Source organism: Chaetodon auriga, chromosome 18 (assembly GCF_051107435.1).
Source record: "Chaetodon auriga isolate fChaAug3 chromosome 18, fChaAug3.hap1, whole genome shotgun sequence".
NCBI classification, from domain to species: Eukaryota; Metazoa; Chordata; class Actinopteri; order Chaetodontiformes; family Chaetodontidae; genus Chaetodon; species Chaetodon auriga.
Window position 1 is genome coordinate 4,649,017 of NC_135091.1, and position 21,553 is coordinate 4,670,569.

Genomic DNA, 21,553 nt, shown 5'->3' on the forward strand with positions numbered 1-21,553 from the left:
ATACTAATGAGAGAGACTAAGTCAGAAAATCTCAGCCTCTGCTGCTTTAAATTAGACCATTCTTATTAAAATCTGTCACTTAGGGGGTCGCTCAATGTCCTGGAAATGCAAATTGGTGAAGTGCCTCTTTAAATATTGTTATAGCCGCCATAAACATTAAGATGATGAGCAGGACGACAGTCAGCCTCTGTTTTTTCCCATGAAAACGCAGTTCAGGCATAAAAGGGGAGATTGCAGCTGGTGAAATCAATCATTTTCAACAAGTGTACAGGGATCTCTTAAAAATATTTCTACTCGCAGTACAGATGATGTAAAATGTGAATCTGGTGTAAGAGCAAATTTTTACTTGTTCGTATAAAACAGCTGTGATTTGTGATAGAAACAACTCAAATGTTGCACCTTTGGATGCGACTGGACTGTTTTTTCTTCCAGCAAAAATCAACCCTGAAAACTGATGAAAATCCTTGCCCAAAAGTTGCCACATGAAATTTTCTCTCTTAAATAATCTGCACAGAGCGCCGCAGAGTTCACATGTTTCCATATCTGTGGATTTCTGTGCTCCTGAACGCATCCCGGCTCCTTCGTCGAAGCTGAGCTGAGACCGAGCACTCTGGCAGAGAGGTAAATAAGGAGGCTGATTAAGGGGAGTGAAGCGCAGGCCCTCGTTACGTTTGCGTCTTCTTTCTTTCTAATCAACATTAGTTCAGAGTCATTATTCCTCCGGAGCAATTGAAGCCTCCGCACGCTCATAAGCTCGTCCATTACTCTCTGCCGCCAAGCAGGAGGGAAGAGACCAGAGGAGCAGATGGAGAGAGAAAAGTGCAATGAATGTGACGGTTGTGTTTTGCAGAATAGAGAAAATGCTTCGGTTTCTATAAATGTCAACAGGTTTTTCATGTTTTGATCAACTGTGGCTCGATTGTTCCTGAACATAGAGAAACGACGGGGGAGTTGTTGTTGTAGCTTTTGTTAATTGATGTTATTATCTCACGTTTTATTGGACAGAACAGCTCCGTAGTTTGTCTCTGCCTTCCAAAACTCTTACAGATACCATCTACCCCATAATCTACTTCATTTCCAACAGACAGGACAGTTCTGCTGAGTGGAAAAGCTCCGATGAACCCGCCCAGCCTGCCCATTATCACACAGCAGGCAGGCCAAGTTAGCAACGAGCTGGTGAACATTTAACGGCTAATGAGCCAGATCTCTCCCTCAGGAGCTGGAGGAGACCAAAACAGAGCTGGAAGAGACTGAAAACCTCCACGTGGCCACAAACATGAATCCTATTTTTGTTGCCTCCAAGTATACCCCAGTGTACTCAAGCAGTCCTCGAGCACCACTTTGGTATACTTGAGGTGTAAATAGTTGCTAATTGGCACAACTTTTTACAAACTTTAAGTGTTGAAGTAAACCAGTGAAAATCATGTTTCATGACAATTCAAAACACACTTGAAGTATAATTGTATTATATCAGCAATGTGTTGAAATATACTTCAAATTAGGTGAGAGAGTAAACTTGAATTAAGCATGCTAAAATAAGAAGTATACACATGTACACTTAAATACAGTTAAAGTATTTGTAATTTAATACACTGATTAAATGTACACTTAAGTAAAAGTACACTTTTTATAGATACTTTAAAATACCACTTCAAGTACTGCAGAATTTGTATATTCATTTAATACTTATATTTACATCTATTTAGAAATACACTTTTTAAAAGTGTATGTCAGACTTAGAATTTAGGACAAACTGTGAAAATGTACTTCTAATGACTTTTCTATATTTTAATTGTATGTCTAATACACTAAAATATACTACGTTTTCATAATAGAGACAGCTGTTTGCTAACACGCTCTAACTTTCTTCGATGATATGTCGGTGCTGTTTACAGCTGCACTGCCCCCAAGTGGCCAAAAAAATCAGTTCAAGCAGGTTCGGCGTTTGGTTTGGAACAGAAGTTACTGTCAGGAAAGAAATGGGAAACACAGCGAAGTGTCAAAATCACATAATTCACTGACTCGTCAGTTCACCACAGATTAGCCAAAAAGTGCTTTAGCATCGCGCTTCTTCCGGTCATGTAATTTGTGAAATGATCTGCCCTCAAACACAAAAATCCAGCGATGAACAGATCAAGACGTTGCTCTGACAGTCTGAAGAGGTGAAGGCAGAAGTATCCGCTCACCTGGAGCTGTGTTTGATCCTGTGAGAGGAGGAAGGAGACGCGGGGAGGAGGAGGAGGAGGAGGAGGAGGAGGAGAGGTGAATGACGGAGGGATGGAAGCAGGGCGAGTAATGTTACGGAGAAAGAGGAAAATATGGACACAGAGCAGAAAGGAGAAAAGAGGTGCATGATGAAAAAGTTGAGGATTGGACATCCTCCTGTGTGTGAAATGTGGAGGTCAAGAACGGCCGAATGTATTTTAGCTGAATTTAGGAAAACACACAGAGGCTGAAAAGCTCCACCCGCCTGCACGTCTGTCGGAGCCTCGTTTCCTGCTTCTCTCTCATCACTGAATTTGAAATCTGAAAGTCAAATCAGCGTGAAAATCACATGGAATCAGCCATCCAATCAGAGCGGCAGGCTAATGGTTGGCGGAGGGATTGCAGACACACACACACACACACACACACACACACACACAGAGGAACACATGGAAAAATAAAACACTGTTGTGAGCTTCCACTTTAAGGAAACAGTAACAGTAAAGTAAAAAAAAAAAAAAAAAAAAAAAAAAAACTTTAGCAGCAAAAACTAATAATTGCAAAGCAGCCAATTAAATTGTGCGGGAGAGATGAAACCGCTCATATTTCCCCTGGTAATTTCATGCTCTAAACTCGCTTCCGTGCGCACATAAAAAGAGGAGAGAAAATATCATTTCAGAAGCTGACAGAACTCATTGTTCGTGGAATTTTAAATTCAAAAAAGTTAATAAAGGCGAGTGCGAGATGAAGGGAATTTGCATTTCTCAGATTAACAGCATGTAGAGCAGCGGCGGCGCGCGCAGCCTCGGGTCATCATTTAAGAAACCTTTGCATATTTTATTTAAGAGTGGCCCGGTTTGGAGCGTAATAAGACAGACAGATAATGATTAGAAGGTCGGGCCTGCAGGGCACAGCCGGGCTGGGCGCTGTAACGCTCTAATACCCAACACACACACACACACACACACACACACACACACACACAGCACTGCACAGCACAGCCTGTGCCGGCTCCTCTAATTGGCTGCTGATGGTTTATGAAATGTTTTCCAAAGGTTTTATTATTGTTGTTGTTGTTGTTGTTGTTGCCTTTATTGCTTTCATTATTTTAATGGAGGGGTTCTGCTCGTGAGCATTGGTTTAGCTCAAAGCCACCAGGTTCTGCTAACATGCTCCTTTTTAATCAACGCAGAAAACCCCAAAAATGGTCCAGAGATGGTGGTTCGTGGCTACATGCTAATAAGGCTACGCAGTCACGGCGTTGGCGCCCGAAATGTTTCCCGGCCGGGTGGGAAACACCTCCGAAGCTTTTAGACAAATCAGATTCTTTCATATAATTAAGTTTAATTTGTGTCCCACCCAAGTCCTGATTGAAAATCTGCTTGAATTTTGCACCAGAGGTTAAGAACCCATGTTTTTTTTTTTTTATTTTGATCAAGTGTTGATTTATTACTGATTTCTTATTATCATTATTATCCATCCATGTGTAACCTGCAGCGCTAACTTTGCAAAGCCACACGTCACTTCACAAACCCAGTTTTTGAACCAGCAGAACGTTTAATCTTTAATCTTCAGTGTTATGAAATGCATGAGTTTGGAAAGGGAAGCAAAACCTCAGCAGAACCTTCTTTTCTGAGGAGAAAGTTCACATTTTCAGAGCAGCTGAACATGTGACGCACATGTCAAACCAGGTGTCTGATGAACCTTCATCTCCCTCAGTCAAACCCAGAAAATACGGCGCTGAGGCTGCTAATCACCGATTAGACTGATTGGAAAGCTGCTTTTCAGATCTAGTGGAAGACTGAGAGCGATGTTTGCTGGTGGTGGAGATGGTTGGTGGAGATGCCTCCATGTTGGTTATCTTCAGACGACAGCAGCAAGACAACGTAGAACAATAAAAACTCTGCTGGAGCCATTAATCAATAAGAAGACACACCGAAACAACCACCTGTCACATTATTTTGATGGCACGGTTATTTGGAAAATCACCACACTTAAGATGATCGATGCTGCATTTCAGATTGTTCAAACAGTCGATGTTAACGTCACCTTCTGCAGCGTGTTTCAGTCTCCGAGTCGAGACCTCCTTTTGCTGCGCTGTTGGCAGCTGTAGCATCTGGAGGAAAGATGACGAGGAAGCGGGAGCCGTGTTAACAGCACAGTAACCTCCACTGTATCTACAAAGCAAAGTCGTCAATTAAGGCTGATGTCGCCGCTGAATGCTCGCGCTTCACAGCTGCAGCAGAACCACAGTAATGATCTTTTCTGTGCTATTGTGTTCTCTATCTGGAGTCGTGAATCAATGCATCTTTTTGATCTCCCTCACTCCCATGTATACAACAGAGGTGTGTGTGTATATATATGTGTGTGTGTGTGTGTGTGTGTTTCCATGCCCCCGGGGTTGCCGCTATAATGATAGTATCTCACAGGCCCCTCCGCGGGTTTGAGGCCTTATTATCAGAGCAGGTAAAGTAATTTCTCAGTTAGACCAATGTTCCACAATAATTCCTCCTCTATATGTGTGTCCGTGTGTGTGTGTACGGGCATGTGTGTGTTTTTGTGTGTGCACACACATCAAAGCAGTACAGAGAGATGAGCCAGATAGTATTTCTCTGATTAATTTAGTCATTTGGGATACTCTGTTAACTGGATTACACTCAGATGTGTTGATATGGCCACATGGCCCTGGGTTGTGTTTATGTGTGTGTGTGTGTGTGTGTGTGTGTGTGTGTGTGTGTGTGTGTGTGTGTGTGTGCGCGCATGTGCATTTGAATATTATCAAGAAGCTCAGTGTTTCATTCCACTTGTGAGGTCCAGACAGCCGTCACTGACGTATGACGACGCTGACTGATGAGGGAGGCAGCGGCTTTAAAGTCACAGTGCTTAACGAGGTTTTTCTGTTAATTGACTCACCTGTTCAGTGATGAGACGCCCTCACCTGTGTCCCAGGTAGCCTGATAATCAGAAGAAACACGGAAACGTGAATTCACTCTGACATTTAGCTGTGTGGCATCAGAAGCAGTTAACTTAAAGATAAACTCAAGTAAAAAATAGATTTTCCCGTCTTTTAAGACTCGTGTTAATTGCTCGTGTGTGTCTTGTTACATACTTGAAATTCGTCCTAATTTTCAACTATTTTTGCATAAAAATCTCCACATTTTGTCTCCCTATAAAATGAAAAACATTTTCATTCACTCATCTTGGAGGCGGTTGCGTAAATGTATCCAATCAGATGTGATTAACCAACATTTTTGGAGCTATTTTTCTTTTTCTATTTTTCATGGATGTAGCTAGCTTGCTAGCTAGCTATGTAGCAAGACGATGCTCCCGTTCTTCATCCCTATGATTGTTCGACTGTTTTCATGACATGTGGAAACGGCCACTGACAATTAACATTTCATTCATTTTTTATTTGAAATTCAAACTGTTTGCACAGGAAAAATTAAACATTTGATCTGTAATCGTTTGTTCAGCTTCAAAGTTCACATTGCAGAGTAAGCAGCCTGATCCTTGAACTGTTCCCAGTACACCCTGACCACTGACAGACTGCGTGCACTGTTGCCTTATGGCTCTTATTGCTAACACAAATAACACAAAATGAAGAAAACCAGGAATTTGTGCTGAACGACTCACCGTGAAACCAAACTATCTGAGAAGTAAAGTGTGCAGGAGTTTTGTGTTTGCTGAGTTGTAAAACGCTGCTGCAAGCGAAGCAGCGGCGGCTGTGAACGAAAGCGTTAACTCCACAGTGTGCGATGAGGTGTGGGATGTGTACAAATTCATTTGAACTAATTACGACTTGTTATGATTTGTTCGAACTACATGTTTTCGAGCGACAGCTGCAGCCTGGGAAACACAACGAGGGAATTTTACACTAAAAAGACCAAAACTTTGAGTGATGGTTTGTCTGAATGAGCCTGCTGAAGGGGTCACATCACAGCCAGTATGGACAGGAGGAGTGATGACAGCCAATCAGCATGAACATGCATATGGGAATTTATCATATAGGATGAGACGGGATGGACGTGAGAAAAGTTGTGTTTAAGTCCATTTATCAGTGAATGTGTGAAAACAATTGTTGTGTAGGTTTGGGTTTGTGTGCAGTGTCAAGATGCATCATGACAGACAGGCAGTGAAATGTAAAGAAAAAGAGAGAGAGAGAGAGAGAACGAGTGGAGAGGGGTGAGGATCACGACCAGGGGTAGAGAGACACCGAGAAACAGAGCGAGCACATGAGAGAGAGAGAGAGAGAGATGGCAGAGTGGCCAGAGGGCAGTGTGCATTAGAGTAAGAGCCTGATTGGCTCTGACCTTCCTCACAGCCAGCTGTCAGCCTCTTAGACACACACACACACACACACACACACACACACACACACACACAGTGCACAGCCTGTTACGGCCCTGCAGGCTCTGATTACCATATCAGCACCGTCTCATTTGCATAAATCCCAGCACTCTTAATTAGGCTTCATCTCTCTCTTCCTCTCTTTACCTCACTTGCATTTTCAGCTCTTCCCCTCCACTCTTCCTCCTCTCTCTCTTCCTCCATTTGCTTGCAGATATGGGCTGGGGTTTAGGGTTAGAATTAGCAGATAGGAGGGTCCATGACTCCCAATTAGTTTAGTGCTGATTAGCCTAATGACAATTTCACTTCATCTACATGTATTAGCACACCATATTCTTTTACTGCTCCTGTTCACATAAACATTATCTGCAAGGAATTTTCTCTTTCAACTCCTTCCCCTCGCTCGTTTTTCCTCGCTCTCTTTATTTTACAGGTGTTATGGTCAGAAAGGACAATGAGCTAATTATGGCTAGAAGTAAACGCTCGTACCTGCAGTAGATTAATGTGCAGGAGCGTTCGGCGTTACACCTTCACGCAGCCATGTTCTGGTAGTACAAGACGTTTTCTCGTGTAATTATTTCATCGTGGTTTCGCATCAAGATCTAGAATTACGCGTTTGTTTACTTTGCTGCTAATCAGCTGTCATACCACATTATATTGCAGCTTAATCAGGGGGGATTAGTGGCTCATATGCTGCCTACATGCTGTCAGACATTTAACAAACTGGTTGCCTATTTCTCAAAAGTGTGATAGATATGATTGCAGCGACTTAAAGTGACTGTACAGCACAGACTGTATGCAGATATATGATATTTAGACTGAGGAGATCCAGAAATCTCTAAAAAAGAAACAGCCAACTGCGCAACAAGTCATTTGTGCAGCTGAACTCAAATGGCCGAGCTTATAAAGAACACTTGAAGGCAGCATGATATGGGCCATGGAGCTCACAGCACAATAGCAAATAAATGAAAGCTAGTTGAAGCCCAATAAAAAACCAAAAATCTGACACGTAGATGAGGATCTAAAGCTATTTTTGACAGACATTTGACTCAACAGCCACCATTGGTGCAGATTTTAAATTTCAGTTGAAGGTGACTCAGTTCAGTTAATGCTGCATACAAAGGTGGCTAACTAGCATGTAGCATTAACCGCTGCATTAGCTGGACTCTAGAGGAGCCTAAAACGCTTTACAACTGAACCAATTCTGTTCATTTTATATATACACTTTATCCTTTATATTCTCGATATACTTGATACTTTCAGTAAGTATAAATCACACACTAATCAAACCTGAAAACCCAAACCAACAATCTGCATCCTGTTTTTACAGAATTAAATTCTGCTGCCACATAGCATTTGTTGCAACTTGTTTGTTTTCAGACAGTTTCTTTGCAGAATGAGGTAAAACCTCATTCATATCTATGTCAGACATCAGGCGCACTGTCAAGCAGCAGGGACCAACACGATCGAGCTCTCTGAATGGCAGAGTTTGGAGAGCATCTCCAGCCATGTACAGTTGAAGGTTACAGGTGCATATCTGTTTAAAATCCTAATCCAGATTACTGTCTTTAATTTCTCCTTTTCATCAGATTGGAAAAGCGAAGCAGTGTTTCGCTTTAAGAACTGTTTCCAAAAATTTGAGCTAAATGTGTAGCCTAGCAATTTAGCCAAAAAGGCTTTTTTAAGCGAAACACAGTCACTCACATACATGTGCTTTAAAGGACGATTCTGTATTTGCGAGCGAAGGCGCACAAATGAAAATGGATGGGGAACTAAATCATACTCAGCTCTGGTGCCTCGTCAGCCTGGGGCAACCACGATCTGTGGACCTCCAATATGTCTGCCAGGGGCTGCATTACATCACGAGAAAGCCCACAAAAACTGAAGTGGACTTCAGGACCGAGTTAGGAGCCCGACTAGGGAAGGCACTAGGAGGAGGACGGGGACTTGAACAAGTCAGGGTTCAACTACATCTACATTATCTTAAACCGAGATGCACATCCAGATGGTTTTTGGGGGGGTTCAGTGTGGAACCAGGGGGTACTTTGGGAGGCTGTTGAACCCCCGAACACTGAATTCTGTGTGTGTACACCGTATGTGTGTGTGTTGTCAGAGGGAGGTGTGTTGGGGGGTTAAACACAGCTATATTCTGTAGATAACAGGATTAGCTGGGAAGCGGATAATAAGTTAGCATTTCCTCCCTGCGGCGCTCTCTCCTCTCTCCTCTCTCTAATCCTGCAGCTTTGATGTCCCTGCTCCCATCAGGTATCTGGGCTGCTCTGGCCCCGGGGCCTCGGGGCCTCCAAATGCTCAGACACTGAGTTGTGTGTGGGTGTGTGTGTGTGTGTGTGTGTGTGTGGGTGTGGATGTCTGCCTGTCTTTTGGTGTGTGTGTTCAGTGTCCTCATTAGTTCTGCCTGTTTACTAAAGTTGGCTTCTTGGGATGAAATCTGCTGTGCGGCCGCTCTGCCAGAGATCTGCTCACTCTTTCCGACCGTCTCCCCCCCCGCCAGGGTCCGAGCTGGCACAGCGCTGATGAGGCACCTTATTCTGGCCACGAAAACATCGAAACAACAATACGCTTAAAAGCAAACCGCAACTTGATTTCAACAGCAAAGAGCAAACGCAAAGAGAAAAGAATTTCCTCTACGGGATTTTTCATTTGGAGGATTTTACATTGCTTTAATGATCTTCTTCCACTGCTGCACAGTTAGGATTATCTACGTGTAATTCACGTTCCACCTGTCATAGATCACATGAACGTGACGCCCTGCTTCATTTTTCTGTTTCACTGATGGTTAGCTGATATGAAGAAACCCTTTTCAGTGTTTCCCCCATGCTGACTACATTCACATGCACACTAATGTTCCACCATGACTCTAAAAATGAAAATTTGATGCAGGTCATGTAAACAGCATATTCTGTTTGAATGCTCTTCAGTATAAATGTAGAATTTTCTGATTAAGTCGTGTAGGAAGTGCTGATATTTGGGTTTTGGCCAGCAGTTTTTAAGGCTGGTGTGAGGAGGCGTTCCTGGTCCGGAGGAGAAACACCTACTTTCAAACATCATGAAAGACCTGGATGTTAACAGGTTTTTGAATAAATGCAAATATCGCAGCAAATAGTGACGTATCTCATTATGTTTATCAGAGTACGCATGGCTGCAAGTGAACAGCAGTATTAGTGGAATATTCATTTTTATTCGCCATGTAAACAGCTTAGCAGGAATATTGTCTTTTTTGGAACAAGGGCAAAAACCCGAATGCTTTGTGCATGTAAACGTAGTCACTGACAGCCTATTTCCTCATGTAGACTGGAGGACAAGCTGCTGAAAAAGCATTTAGACCATCATGGGAAACTGAAATCCTCCTTAGGCTGTGTTCAGACTGACACCGCCACTAAAAATAAAAAATGCAGCCTCCTCATCCGTTTCACTGAGGCCACTGCAGAGGCAGAGCACGAGTCCTGCACAAGGCTCCAGTGAGAAACTCAAGGTTGAACCCGCCCCGACCCATCGCTCAGTGCAAAGTCATTCAGAGCGGCTTCAGTCAGTCAAACATGTGCAGGCGCAGATTCCTGTTAGATTAAGATGGTCTGATGTGAAAGCTACAGTTCAACTTTGAGCAGTGTTTTGCTCTCTTTGACTAAAGAAATAATTTTCAATAAGGAAGCAGCTCCTGAACCAACAATTTAAAGGAATAATTCAACATTTTGGAAAATACATTTGTTTTATTACGCCACTCTCATTTTGTGCTGTTAAACACGATGCTGGACCCAGAAACTCGTTGTGTTATGGGGGAGTTATGTGCTGGACTGCTATCTTGACTGGATGCGGTTACTTCCTGGAGTTAATGAGATACGTCTTAATTTGTGATCTTCAGATGTTGCAGGTGTTTTTTTTTTTTGTTTTTTTTTTAACTTTCAGACAGGCTAGCTGTTTCCCCCTGTTTCCAGTCTTAATGCTAAGCTAAGCTAACCAGCTTCCGGCTGCAGTTTCATATTGAATGCACGCAACCTAATCATTGAATAATAACATCTCATCAGCAGATCAGTGAAAATCCTCCTTTCTCCATAAATGATCCCACTGAGTCGTAAATGCAGATTATCTTCAACCCATTTCTTAAAACAATCTGCACGTATAGATCTCAGGTTTCCATAGTGTTGTTAGGCTGTTTACAAAGTGTGTGTGTGTGTGTGTGTATGTGTGTGTGTGTGTGGCAGCAGCGGAGAAACAGAGTCTAGGAGTGTGTGAGTCTAATTAAAACGATGAAAATAATTACTGATACAGGCTGACAGACAGCCTCGCCCTCAGACATCCTCAGTAATTAGTTAATTAACCAAACGCAAATTAGCAGCAAGAATTAGTCAGCCAGGCTTAACGGAGAAGATGGTGAGCCCTCCTCTCGCTTTCTGCTTTGCTACTCTCTGCTCCGCCTTTGCTATCAGAGTGTGTGTGTGTGTGTGTGTGTGTGTGTGTGTGTTTGTGTGTGTGCTTGCAGAACTACACTAAACTGCTTTGTAAAAGTTAGAAATAGGGCACGTCTGCTTTATTGCACTTTATCACCACTCTGCATGACACAGTCGCAACATAGTATGCAATATTTTTGTGCCTAAGTCAATTCATTCAAATTAAAAAGTGATTTCAGGATAATGAGGCTGTAATTTTCTCAGTTTTTGCCTAAAATAACAGGACACACAGAGCGAACGTTTGCATCTGTTCCCCTTCCAATCCCCTAAACTTGTATGTGCTAATAAAAGTGCTAATTAAAAAGAAAATATTGAGGCATTTTCTTCAACAACTTGCAGTCAAACCGTGAAGTCGTGAAGGACAGAGAAGATTTTCTCTCCACTGGAAAGAACACGTTAAAAAAAAAAAAAAAAAAAAAAAAAAAAAAACTTCCTCATCCCTCCAGCGCACATGATCCAAACAAGCCACTGTAGTTCCTCTGAAGCCCTGCAGGTCATAAGAACAACCCCTCGGATCCACCACGCTGAAGTCAGAATGATTTTGCGAGCAGGGATGAATATTCGCCCACTGTTGGCTCCGGCGACCGAGTCGAGGCTCGCCGCTGGAAGCGTCTGGTATCCCTCTTGTTAACACTCACTTTGACTCGCCTGTGGCTCATTTTCGGGAAGATCTGAGAGAAACAATGCTCCAACTGCACAACAACCCTGAGTCCTGACACAGTTTGGCCATGTACAGTATGTATAAATATGAAAAAGGATGAAGCTGATCGTGTGTTTTCTTACTGTCAACGTGTCCTGTAAAAACACTAAAACCAACAGGGAAGAGGTCCAACAGCTTATTCTTGATACCACTGAGCTCCATTGTTATGCAAAGAAAAATCATCAATGAACCACACTGTTGCACTGGGTGACATGTTCCTTCATGATGAGCACACACACACGCACACACACATAAACTGCTCATGCTCTGCTGCTGTAAATACCAAAATGTGTATTGGTCTGCAGCTGGAAACAGCAGAGAGTCTGCGATCTGCCTGTTTTTTCGCCTCCAGCCAGTAACGGCACGCAGGTGAGGTCGGGACTTCATGAAAAGGTAGAGACCAGGCCGCATGCAACCAAGACGAAGGTGCAGAAATGGAGGCTGCATCACCAAATCCTGCAAACGCTGCTGCAGACGGCCTGTGCGTAGTGAAGTAAGAGCTCTAAATGCAGTGACACCAGGTGTCAAAACCTGTTTTACAGATGAACAGATATGCATACATTGCATAGATACATATGTACATACATTTACAGAACATACATACATGTACACACTGATGGACGCGTTAATCCTTTTGTCATTTTGCATATGAATGCTGAAGATCTGTGTGTCGTTGTGCACAGCAGTGTGTCTGTTTGTGTGCTTTGTGCATGCTTGCTTGTAGCTTGAGGGTAAGGAGCCATGTGCACATTCAGGTCAGAGCTGTCCATCACGCCCAGTCTGGGTGGGGGTGTGTGAGTATTGACTTTTATGAGTAACCTAAAACCAGTTTTAGCAGTAAAGAGGAGGAAAGTTTGTCTTCTGTCCACTGGCGCTGCAGGAGTTTTCCTCACGCACTGCGAAATATCAAGAGTCCAGACATTGTCTCAGTGACAGGTTTTTGTTTCTCTTTTCGCACTGAAGGACGTCATGAAGGAGACACTTGACCTCAAAATGTGACCACAGGGGGTGTTGTGTTCTGGGCAAATAGAAACATGCATTTTCTGTAAAAGCAAAGCACACAGGAGACTCAAAAGTTTCTTTTTTTTTAATCCTCCTGACTAAAACATTAGCTTTACTTCAACATTACTGTCATTAGGCTGTGAAGAGGAGCGCCGTGTTTTGAAGATCAAACACTCAAACCTTGTAGCCTTAAAGTTTGCAGCTTTATGCTCCGTTTTATGCAGGAGAGCAGCAGAGAGCCGCAACAATAGAGTCAAACAGTGGTCCGAAGATCCAAAGAAACATGTCAAACCACTTTTGTAACAACTTTATTAAACTTTATGTCCCAAACAATTTGCCATAAAAAAGCTTATGCAAGACGTAGTCAAAGTAAATTGAAAGCTGCTCTTGAACCGTTTGGTTTTGGTCTCTTTTGAAATGTAACACTCTGAAGTTTTATCCCCAGCAGTCAGAATCACTGTAAGCGCAACTTGCATTGAATAATAGAAGTTTGAACACATTGAAGTAGAAGCTTTTTATTATTATTTTTGCCTTTATATAGGTGTAACAAGGGCCTTTGCACGTGCAGGGAGATGTTTCTCTTGTTACGTTCATGAATTGCTCATTCGAGCCCCTTCACACTCGACACTGTACATCCTTCCATCCTCAACAATACACCTGCCACGTGTGAGGTCGACGGGATGAACGAGAAAATTGAAGGATGCACATAGACAGACAGAGACTCCTTCTTTTATATTTACGTGTCCTGTCTCCTAACAGTCACTGTTTCTGTTACTGACAGGGGTGAAACCTTAACCGAGCGGTTAAACTTCACCTTAACGTAACCACAGTGCAGCAGATCACAAAGCGTCACTGCTGGTGCTCTTGTGTTTTTCAGATCCACTGACAAATGATCGACTTTGTGCTTTCAGCAGGAGGACTTGTTGGACTGAATAACTGATCTAAGGGTACTTGTCAGCTACATGATGCTGTTGGTTCACATCCGCTTGGATCTTTTTGTTTATGCCGTCTTCGCTCTCTCCCGTCTTCGCTGTCACACTCCACTGTGTATCGCTTAGTAAAACTGGAATTGCTTTAAAACAGTCTGTAAACAGCACATTTTCTCTGGTGGGAACGTCTGACTGTGTTTCCATTCGCTAAGCAGCCAGCAGCCAAAGAGCTGGCGCAGTGGGATTCAAACTTTTTCTCCAGGGACCCACACTGGAAGCTCATCTACCCAAAACACAGCATCGAAATCTAAAGTAATAATTTTTGACAGTAGCTAAAAATACGAGAAACAACCCCAGGGGAGTGTGCATGTCAATATTTTTTCTGAACAGGATGAAAATGATTTCCTTTTCCTTCAATTTCAAAATGTCATTTTTCTTAACTTTAGAACAAGAGGAGAGACACAAACATCGTCTAAATGAGACATTTTATTAGTACTGCACTGTGCAGCTTATATCTGAAGGCCGTGAGATGTGAAATGGCTGAATAAACACGTGGGAACACTGGAACCAGTTTAGCATCCTCCTGTTTATTCTCACTTTCTCATGGAAATAATGATGTGCACATTTTGTTGCTACCTAACATTTTGTCCTAGCAAACCTCCATCACAATGAGCCTTTCAGCTCGTGTTTCCTGCCCACAAACAGCCAATAAAAGTACTTTATTCTGAAGGAGGACACGTGTACCAATAAGTTATAGCACAAGCACTGATATGTATTTTAATTTGGTGTTTACATTCCTAACATACGAAGTGACTGCTGCTAACTGTGCCCATCACATACAGTAAAGTATGTACATATAATTATGTACGAAGGGCATTTAATTCCTGCATTAGAGGCACATTTTAGGTAAATAATCATCACTTAACTGATAAATTTGAATGTCAACAATAGTTAAATATATAAGAGTGTATGATTCAACATCCCTGCATTGGAAAAAAGGACACGCAGCTCAACAAGGACAAAGACCCCAAAGACTGAACAATAAGTTAATTAATGGTGGAAAAAGGTTCTTTTGTTGAAGCATTTTTGATGAGCGATAGCAAACACGCAACACCAACACTGACAAACACATTGAATTTCCTGTGACTCCTTCATAATAAGAGTCAACTCGTGTTTCGCCGGTTAAATGCTTTTAATGTGAAGCCGCAGCAGCAGGAAACGTTCGGTTTGTGGCAGCAGTGACTGAAAACAGCATTTTATTGTCTGCGAATGTCGAGACAGACACCCGGTTTGTAAAACTGCAAATATACAAATACTGCACTTGGCTCCTCCTGAGCTTCGGGGGAAGCGTTACTTCCTGAGAAACAACTTTCTTGACTCCACCCTTCGAGAGTCAGTAGACATTCAATACATTCGCATGAAGTTGGTTGAACTGGTGAAACAAACCCACACCAAGTGTTAGAGAGAAACACAGACACACAGGCTAACGTGATGCCTTGGCTTCGTCCAGCATCCAGCCGGGCTGCTTGCTAACTGCCGTCTCTTTGTTTCCCATTGGCTTGACTTTGGCCTCGTGTCAGAGATATGACGTGACCTGCAGGCTTCCGTTCTCCTTCCCTAGAAGCTTCGTACACACACACGCAGACACCCATCATAAGCATCACGCACACTTCTGCAACGCACACTCCCCACACCCCTGTCTTTTGGTATTTCTCGGGTATCCACGCCCCGCGTCCTGCGGTGTGTCTCCTGTGGAGGAGTGTATGTTTTGTTTATGGTCAGTGACATGCACAAGCACTGTGGGGCCTAACTGAATGTGAGCACTGTCAGAAGAGATTAGAGCCACGCGTGTTGGTGTGTGTGTGTGTGTGTGTGTGTGTGTGTGTGTGTGTATGTTGGCTAGTTGACTGGTGGGGAGACACCAGTACAGATGGGGGCTTCAGATGTGATGAGCGTCACGGCCGGGCCTCCTCCTGTCCTCTTGGTTCAGCGTCAAGAAAAGCCCTGCTGCTGCTGTCCAAACCGACCCAAGCAGCCTATCGGCCACTCCAGTGTCCCCTTTGTCTCCTTGTCCCCTTTCTCAAATACACTTACTCACACACTCACTTCTTTCAACTGATACGGGCATTCGAGAGCCAAAGCCGTATTTCTGGGGCCGAAGCAGCTGATAGCTTGCACTTATATTTGATATTTAAGGCATATTTTGACTGAAATTGTGGTTTTTCTTAAAACATGAATACAGGCTTTCATCCAGAATTTAAGCTGCCGTGAATCCTGACACATTTAAGTCTCCTGCTGCAAGAAGACGTCGATCGGCACAGTTTATAGTAAACGTGGTTCTTGTGCAACGATGGCTCAGGAAATTACTCTGGTAATAAGACCAAAATGAGGAAGAAAAGCCAATAAGCTGCTGTTAATGTAATTTATAGCTCAATATTTTAGTAAATTAAATTCGCTTATTTGCTTATTTGCTCATGTCTGTACGGTAAATATTAAGATGCTGCCAGCAGCTGATTGGCTTAGCTTAGCATCAAGACTGGAAACCGTGTGCATGACTGTTCAAATATGACAAAATCAGTCGACTGGCACCGTTAAATATTAAATCTGTTTTGGGTTTTTTTTGGGCTGCAGTCGTTCAAAACTCTAATAATTTTTTATTGTTCACATCCACAAGACTTTAGTTTAAAACCTCGAGTGGATCTCAGAAGTCCTTGAGCTGCCAACGATATTCTTACCGATTTCCCCCCTGGAAATTTTAAAAAACTCCATTTTGTGCCACTTTTTAACACTCAAAGCAGATACTGATGAAGTGCTCTCCTTGTTTTTCTGTCCATATTTACATCGTAAACCGCTCGGCTTCAACAGACAGCGGCTGTTAGCGTTCTACATGAAACGTGCATTCAAACAAACTGAGCCATGTGCGTCACATCTGAAATGAACTGTCACACAAATGATGGCTGTATCTGTGCAGCCTTAACACACACACACACACACACACACACACACACTCCCTCTCTCTCTCCACACACACTGTTAGAAGTGTGATGAGGGTGGGCTGGATGCTATAGGGGGGTGGAGGTTGGTTCATGGCCCTGCGCACTCCATCAGACTGGGCATTTTGTTCAGACACTGAACAGAGACCTCTATCGCCCTGAGGCCACCAGCAGCCCCCCCACCCCACCCCCACCCCCCCTTCACCCCCCCTTCTGTCTGTTTCTCCCTCGCTGTCTCTGAGCCACAGCAGAATCTCTATTACATCTGTGACAAACACACAATGCAGGCTTCTCCCTCATCGTCCTCCTGTGAAACGCTCCCTCGTTCTGTCTTCGCCGTGCATTTACATTCAGGATGAGACACAATCCAGAAGGCTCAGGAGACTGAAGCTACTGGTGCATAATGCTTAAACAGGTGCTTTCATACGTGTTTCTCGGATGCTTGGGCAGGCTAAGACACCCTGCTGCACTGCACACTGCAGGGCTGCTGCAGCGACCTGCGTGTCCTGCGTTTTGTGTTTTGTTGATGTAGGACGGGGAGTCTGTACAGGGGTGTTTTATTTTGAAAATTTACCAGCTTGTCTACACTGTTCCTTGGTCAGACTTCCTGTTTGGCTCAATCTGCTCTGTTCAGATTGATATGTTGTCCATCAGTAATAGACTTGGTGCTTATTTTCCCCAGAGCAGAGTGCAGATAAGTTTCTGGAGACACTAAAACTAAGCGTCCGCTGGAATCGCACCTACTGACGATCAGCTCCGCCCTTTGATTAACCCTGATAACATCATTAATGGCCATATTTCTCCATCCTCTCCCTCAGTGTTTTGTGCTCTCTGGATCGACCGAAACGCATCGCTTTGGTCAAAGTACTCATCTCTCTCCTCTCCTGGAAATCCCTTCATGTCTGCGATCGATGCTCTTGTCTCATGTCTGACCTGCTGTGACATCCGCAGCTCCTTCCTGTTTGTCTGGAAGTGATCTGACCCAAGCATGCCTCCAACAATAAACACAGCTAATAACAGCTGGCTCTCAGAGGACTGTGTGTTTATTGGTGTGTGTTGGGGGATGAGTAAACTGGCGTTCCCTCTCATCCGCTGACACTGAATCCATGCAATATCTTGCAGGTTTTCCTAGCAGCTAATCGCTGCTGCAGCTGATTTCAGTGATTATCACACACTCATGGTGGAGGGAAAGGAGGTGAAGTTCAAGGTCAGCTCGAACATTTTCACAGTTTGACATCATGAAACGTGATTTTTGAAACTTTTTTGAACTATTTTCAGAAAGATGTTTAGCGTCTGAATGATTCAGGTTGTAGCAGAGGACCAGTTCAGGACTTCTCTCGTCCTCACGTCATTTGATGTGTTGGGAGTGAGAACAAACTGTCTGTTTATCAGACTGAAAAATGATGCTAAAGGGGTCTCCAGTTAAAAAGTGACACCAAGAGGTCCTGACCAATCATCTGTATGTGATGATTGAGAGTGAGGAGAGGTTGTTAAAGCCAGTGCTGTTGTTTGGTTGACTCGTGCGAGCAGGATGAAGACACACCAGCAGTACTTTCTACATGTCGGGAAAACTTGTGGTTGTGACGAATTAGTTCAAACAATTATTGTCTGTTATCTGTAGTTTTTCCCCCTCTGGAGGATCAGTAAAGGGTTATCTAATCTTGATAAAAGCAGGGTTACATCAAGGCCACTAACAGTGCTTGGTTAAGGTGGAAGAAAGGTCATTGTTTGGTTGACGTGTTCATGAGTGCGCTTTAGAAGTGCTGGCAGGTGGATTTGTTCCCTTTAGACAGACTCGTGGGTTCAGCCTTTCTCCAGTCTTTATGCTAAGCTAAGCTAACCTGCAGCTGTAGCCTCACCTTTAACAGACAGATACGAGAGTGACATCGATCTTATCTAATTCTACTCAGGAAAGCAAATAAAGGTATTTCTTAAAATGTCCAGCAAATCTTCAGTAATGTCACAGTAAAGCTTGAGCAAAAGCCACGTAAGACGCCACATGTGACAGTGTCGGCATGGCTCAGCCAATAGCGTGGAAGCATCAATCAACATGAACTTAATGACCTGATAATTCAGCTTATTAACACACTTTTAACATCTTGAGACACCAGACTATGACCTGCTAAGATGTGGTTTAAGTGCATAAAAACCTGAAGCCCTCTCCTTAGAACAGGAGGATGTTTTTGACCTTACGGAGCATCGCTCTGTGGTCCTGAGTTTGTGTGTAAGTGAGCGCGAGAAGCTACGTTGCAGAAGTCTGTTCTCCTCCGTGTGACCTTGACCCGTCTGGAGAGGCAGCGTTGCCTCAGCAGCAGCAGCAGCAGCTGTGTCACTTCAACTCAGCGTCTTCGCTCCAACCTTAAGGGAGCCGGACTGGCCGTGTCCCTGCCCACACGTCCGAGGGCCCCCGATGGAACAACCAGCCAGACCTCCCCCCCCCCCACCACCTCCACCGCCCCTTCTGCCCTGAGCCACCGGCAAACACACATTCACGCACGCCGTCCGTCATGCATACTGATAAACGTGTTCACTATCACCATCAGCAGACAGTGGCCTGGCTGCGTGGCTGCTGACAAAGCCCAGCCTCAGCCTGCCCGGCCCCGTGGACACGAGCGCGGCGGCGGCGGAGACAAACACTGGCCTGCAGCCACTTCCAGTCAGCTCTACATATGTCACATGTTAATGACATCAAGTCTGCGGCCACCCGCGGACCGCGCCGTACTTGAGGGCAGCAGATTGAGAAATAAAGTCGTTTCTCCTTGGAACGCCACTCTTATCCTCTCGCCGTGGCATTCGGTGCCAGGACTTGAGGGCTTTAACCCTTCGCCGCCCCGCAGGTCTGCTGTGGAGTCCCTGGTCACCTTCCTCCACCTTCTCCAGCCACAAACCGCGTTGCGAGTGATTCAGAACGAAATGCATTCGTACGACACACATATATCATTATAATATTTATGATACATGTTTTTCTTCCTGTGAAATAATGAATATTTGTAGCCTGGAGGCTTCCTCTGTTAATTAATTAAGTGAACTAGAGTGAAAAGGGAAAGTAAAAGTCTGGAGTCTGAGTTCATCATTCTGCATATATTCAGCTGTTTCATGGCAAACCCGAGCACACCCCTTTGTTTTTGTCGGGATTTGAGCCAAGAACGGGGACGGATGAGCCAAAAACATATTCACAGCTTTAATCCTGATCCCATTAATGGACTCGCTGGTGGAAATAGTAAACAGCAGCCATGCTCAACTCCTCCATGTGCAGAGAGGAAACAGAGCGGCGTCTTTTGTCAAACATGACTGATTCACTTTGGCCCTTTGTGTGTGTGGGAGCTTTGCCTTTCATATCGATCACGGTTGTGCCAACTGTTTGTTTTGTCTTTTCATATAATGAACCCTGGGCCCTCGGTGAGGCCCCGGCGGAGCTCTGCTCCACGCTAAAGGGCTTTTTGTGAGACAGTGTCACGCTCCCTCGTTCCGGCGAGGCTTCGCGTTTCTTATTATTCATGGCTCTCTCCCCGTTTGTTGAGGAGGCCGGGATCAAACAGGCCGATTTGCCACGCCTGACACCCACTGCTGCGAGTGTGTGTTTTCTGTGTGTGTGTGTGTGCGTGTGTATGTGTGTGAACTCGGCTCGGGCTCAGTAATGACAGGATTTGTTAAACAGTAAATTAATGAATAATGAAATATCCAGCACGCGCCTGCCTTGCCTGGAGCACAGTGCCCCGAGCAGGAATTACTCCCAACCGGCACTCGGCTGTCTGCATGCTGGATAACCTGTGTGTGTGTGCGTGTGTGTGTGTGTGTGTGTGTTGGATAAGCATTTTTACAGCCCATTGCGTGACAGAACGCCGAGGGGCTTTGCTGATGGGGGCCTGCTCTCTCACTTCCTGGCAAAACGACAGACAGACTGACTGCAGACATAACTGCATACAGAGGAGACTGTCAGTGCTGCTCTCACACGCCGTGGCTCAAATATTAGCGACGCCTTCACGAGCTCAGTCCACGTTCATAACCGGATTACCTTCCACCGGTCCTCTCATTAAAGTAACAACCTGTGACGTTTTCATAAAACTAAATTTTGCTTCCCATTATCACCAATTCATCAAACACAGGTGATTCATATCATATCCAGCTCCCGAAAGCTTATTTTCAACCGTGTGCGGCTGCTGGGTCTGACCCTGCTGCACAGGAAGTGACGGTCGGCCATATTGGACCTCCAAAAACTTTCACAGGTGACCTGAGACGTGCAGAATATAACACTTTGGACAAATTACGTAAACCAAAAGAAGAGGAAATTACGTAAGAACACTCTAAAAAGCAGACGTGGAACAGTCCACAGGCTCGCTGTCGCGGTCGAGAGAAGTCTGACTGGACGTTTGGCTGCTTCATTTGGTCCGAGCGCTTCTCCGGAACCAACGTCACGGCGCCGTGATGCATCTTTTATCAGTGTTGACGCCGTGTTGTTGGTCTTATCTGGAAAATCTCGAAGCATTTCTTCATTTCCAAAGCTCCCAGAAGGCTGTGAATTAGCATCTTGCTATTAGAACCTCAGAGGAGGCGTCGGATGATGGAAGGCTCCACTGACTCCTGTGTTCAGTCAGTCTTAGTCTGCTTCATCTGTTTGTCGAAATGAGAGTTTGAAGGATTGTGTTGGGGGAGCAGAAAACATGAAGCCGTTCAGCTTTTTGCTTCCTGTAGTTTTCGATGAGGACTCAAACTTCTTGCAGCTTTGCATTGATTTCTGGAATCAGAATCTATTGAGCTCTCGGTTTTGTGGATTTCATATTGTTGTTTATTCTTCAGGAGGAAGAGAAAAAAAAAAACAAACTCAAAATCAGCTCCACGCCGAATTCTGCTGGTCAAGTTTTATGGTCCTTTTTGAGCCGAATCCCACACTGAAAACAGGTGCAGCCAACT